The 4,403-nt window shown below is 45.2% G+C and overlaps 2 pseudogenes across 1 annotated transcript; both read left to right on the top strand.

The window, feature by feature from the left end:
- The first annotated feature begins 1,081 nt into the window (after positions 1 to 1,081).
- LOC110337977 lies at positions 1,082 to 3,106 on the top strand (annotated as a pseudogene).
- LOC110338383 lies at positions 2,137 to 2,583 on the top strand (annotated as a pseudogene). Its single transcript, XR_002381295.1, has one exon. The product of XR_002381295.1 is annotated as an H/ACA ribonucleoprotein complex subunit 3 pseudogene (transcript).
- Positions 3,107 to 4,403: the final 1,297 nt, after the last annotated feature.

The raw sequence follows: 4,403 nt of genomic DNA, 5'->3' as shown, positions 1-4,403 counted from the left end.
TTTCCAACTTCTGGCTATTATAAATAAAGCTGGAGTGACTTGTGCCATACTAAGAGAAGACATACAGATAGATAGTATAAACAAGGATAAATTAAAATTTGATTTATAAACAATAAAGTACCACACTAATTCACACTTACAGAACTGTCTCCTGTTTACTCATATCTGCCTCATCCATATGTAAAAACCCCACTCACCTCTCTTACTTTTTCCTAGTTACACTAGAATGTACCATTACCTACCTAATGTCTCAAAATGAAGCCTTATATAATCAGTTTTCAAAAAGAGCGATCCTCGCTCCTGGGATTTCGGTCCAAAAGTTCATCCCTGCCTTGTGGTTATGCTGAATCACCTTCCTAACTCCCCAGACACTGTTTGAAGTCCCTGGGAAAAGAGAAATTATCCTAGATCCCAGACTAAAGAGCCCAGGGGCCAGGTTACTAATGCTCAAATAGACAGGTGGGAGGGCGTATCAGCTGCACCTCCTGCTGTCCTGCAAGACTCACTCCCTCTGTTCCTTCTCAAGCCCATATCCTGCTCACCAAGGAGCAGCGCCATTAAAAAAAAAAAAAAAAACAGCTAGGAATTAAGTATTGGTAGCTCCAGCCTGTCCCAAGCATGGTCTGTCTGGATGTTAAGATCTTGAAGTGGATTAGACCCTCTGAGCGTGGGCCGGCCATAGTCTATCTACATTCACAGGCAGTGGTTTACAAACACCAGGGTGATGCTCTCACATCACCTGTGTGGCTATGGGCAGAAAAGGAAGCCTGCAGGGTCCAGACCAGAGATTCAGATTTAGTATATCGGGGTAGGTGGGGTCTAGTAGACCACCAGCAGATACTGACTGATACCACTGGTTCTAGGGCCACTGTTGGGAACAGCTGCTTCAAGGGAATGGTTATCGGTCACAAGTATCTGAATTGGTGCCACCACCAAGCAACATGCAGCTAAAAGTCCTTTTTAACCAGTAAAAGCAGCAGAGAGTTAAGAATATAGCTCAGGCTTGGTGGCTGTCTGCAGGCTGGCCTCCTGGCATTTCCCCAGCTGCCTGGTGGCATGCAATGCAGCGGAGAGTACCAACGGACAATGCTTTCTTGAACTTGCTTCACCGATGTCTTTCATTCTGAATCTATTATGAAACGTGCTGGCATATTTTGGCGTTCCCGTAAACCAGCTTTACTTATAGGATTTGCTGATTTGTCAAAATAAAAACTATGGGTCAGCTTGGAGTAATGTTCGTATTATTGGGAGAATGCTTCCTTTAGAGCCTTGCCAAAGACTTCATTTTTGAGTTGATCCCACACGTGAACTCTAAGGAGTCTGATGATTACGAACTTAAAGTTCCATCTTTTGCTGATGTTTTGCGTGTGCCAAATGATGAAGAAGCCAGTTGTCTCAGATTTCAACATAGTATATGGAAAAAGGGGAAATTGCTCCTTTTCATTCTTCAAAACCAATTTGGGATCCATCATTACCTGGTCTAAGAGAGAACAAAACAGACACAGCTGATCTGCCTGTAAATGAAGCTGCAATGAAAAAGTGCTCTGCCCTGGAAGATGAGCTGACGTTTCTACAGTCTCAGGTTGCTGCGATTGTGGCAATGCAGGACCTGAGAGAGAGCAGAAAGACTGGCTTCATAGACTTGAGTGATGGACCCAGCATGGAGTAAGTGCCACCATCAGCAGCAGCCACTGGGCTGAGTGCTGAACCAGACCACGGTCCAAGTGTGGTGCTTTTTTCTCTTTCTCTTCTTCCTCCTCCTCCTCCTCCTCCTCCTCCTCCTCCTCCTCCTCCTCCTCCTCCTCCTCCTCTTCTCCCACCTCTTCCTCCTCAGTTTTCTCTGCAGCCTCCAAGTTCTCTCCCCATGCAACCTGGATCTGCTAATACACGTGACATAGTCAGTCTGGCTACTGAAATGAAAAGGCAGCTCTCAGGTGTTAAGAAGACCAATGATAGCCGGGCGTGGTGGCGCACACCTTAAATCCCAGCACTCGGGAGGCAGAGGCAGGCGGATTTCTGAATTCCAGGCCAGCCTGGTCTACAAAGTGAGTTCCAGGACAGCCAGGGCTACACAGAGAAACCCTGTCTTGAAAAACCAAAGGGTTGGCGCACGCGATTGAGGCGGCGCACTCGGGTAATCGCTGCTGGCGGTAAACGTACGGGGCGTCTTTCGGCTGAGGGCAGTCATGTTTCTCCAGTATTACCTCAACGAGCAGGGCGATCGAGTCTATACACTGAAGAAATTTGACCCTATGGGACAACAGACTTGCTCGGCCCATCCTGCTCGGTTCTCCCCAGATGACAAATATTCAAGACACCGAATCACCATCAAGAAAAGCTTCAAGGTGCTCATGACCCAGCAACCGCGTCCTGTCCTCTGAGGGCTCGTTAATCTTTTATGCTGCTCGTGCCTCGGCCGATTATCAGCAACCAAACGCATCTATCTGTAAGCCTTGAAGCCTTCCCATGCTGTTTGGAATCCTATCTCACTCACCACGTGAATGAGTCTATACTGCTGGGCCTCGCCCGTAAAAGGAACAATATTTTTCTTTCTTTCATGCCAGGTTATTAAAGATACAATGACTTGAAAAAAAAAAAAAAAGAAAAAGAAAAACCAAAGGAAAAAAAAAAAGAAAGAAAAGAAAAGACAGATGATAGCCATCATTCAAAAAGCCAGAGAGTTAGAGAACATCCCAAATATGTTGGATGTTCTGAAGGACATGAATAAGGTCAATCTTCGGCCTGTGGAAAGGTCACCAGGCGGCAGACCCGTTCAGAAGAGGAAAAGACGGAGTTCAGAATGGGACCCAGTGTCTTTAATATCTAATGCACTGAGAAGCAGAAATTCGCATTTCAAGATGATTCCTTTGACAAAGAAAATAGTTCCTGGGAGTGTTCTCCGTTTCCTAGTCCTGAAACTTCAAGGTTTGGATGTCACATTTCTCCAACAGAAAGTCGGCGACCTAAGGGAAGGCCTGGTAATAGAAAAGCAGTTATCCAGGGTATCGGAAGGCAAAGCTGTGCTCACACTTGGAAGGACAGATCCAGATGTGCCACGTGGCATCCTTCGCTGCCCGTCAGAGAATTTCCACCTCTGTCAGAGTGATCCAGCTGTACTCCAGGACCCATCTCCGCCCAGCCTGAGGAAGACACTTAAGAATACTGTCCCTAGCCGGGCGTGGAGGCGCACACCTTTAATCCCAGCACTCGGGAGGCAGAGGCAGGCGGATTTCTGAGTTCGAGGCCAGCCTGTTCTACAAAGTGAGTTCCAGGACAGCCAGGGCTACACAGAGAAACCCTGTCTCGAAAAACCAAAAAAAAAAAAAAAAAAAAAAGAATACTGTCCCCGCGGGGCTGGAGAGATGGCTCAGTGATTAAGGTCCTGAGTTCAAATCCCAGCAACCACATGGTGGCTCACAACCATCCATAATGAGATCTGATGCCCTCGTCTGGTGCATCTGAAGACAGCTACAGTGTACTTAGATATAATAATAAATAAGTCTTTTTTTTTTTTTTTAAAGAATACTGTCCCTGCTTTTGGAAGATGTGGCATTTAACTGGCTACTGAAGAGAGTTGGGTGTATAGATTCCCCACTTTACGTGAGTGCTACTGAAAATGAAATACATGGTCCAGTGAGCTTCTTCAAATCATGGCTTCCCACTGAGGCTCCTTTCAGTCTTGTGAGCTGCTGTGATGCGGTTTACTTGGCCTTCAGCAGCTTGTAGATTTTTAGTGAGCAAAAGATGATGTTAAGATAGTCACAGTAAAAAAAAAAAAAAAATATATATATATATATATATATATATATATATATAGTCACACACTTAGTAGTTCATGTAGGGGTGAACTTTCTTTTTTTTGTTTTTGTTTTTGTTTTTCGAGACAGGGTTTCTCTGTGTAGCCCTGGCTGTCCTCTGTAGACCAGGCTGGCCTCGAACTCAGAAATTCACCTGCCTCTGCCTCCCAAGTGCTGGGATTAAAGGTGTGTGCCACTATGCCCGGCATAGGGGTGAACTTTCTAAAACTTCCTGAGGCAATAAACTATTTGACTGTAAAGTACTACAATTAGAAGTAGACCCTGTGTAAGTTTCATGCACACTGGCATTGTACACACAAACAGTGGTGTGTCCCCTTTGTTCTCTATTACGTTAGCACCCTATTTTTTGTTTGTTTTTTTGTAAGTAGATTGTATAATAAATAGATCTAAAAAGAAAGAAAGAAAGAAAGAAAGAAAGAAAGAAAGAAAGAAAGAAAGAAAGAAAGAAAGAGAATATAGCGCAGTCAGTAGAGAGCTTGCCTAAGCTTTCAGGAGGCCCTGAGTTTGCGCCCCTCCACCCCCCCTGCACTGGAGATGGTGGGCCATCTATACCTGCAACCCAGCACTCCAGAGGCAGCGTTAGGA

The sequence above is a fragment of the Mus pahari genome, chromosome 21 (assembly GCF_900095145.1).
Source record: "Mus pahari chromosome 21, PAHARI_EIJ_v1.1, whole genome shotgun sequence".
Classification (NCBI taxonomy): Eukaryota; Metazoa; Chordata; class Mammalia; order Rodentia; family Muridae; genus Mus; species Mus pahari.
This window is presented reverse-complemented; position numbering and strand designations above follow the sequence as displayed.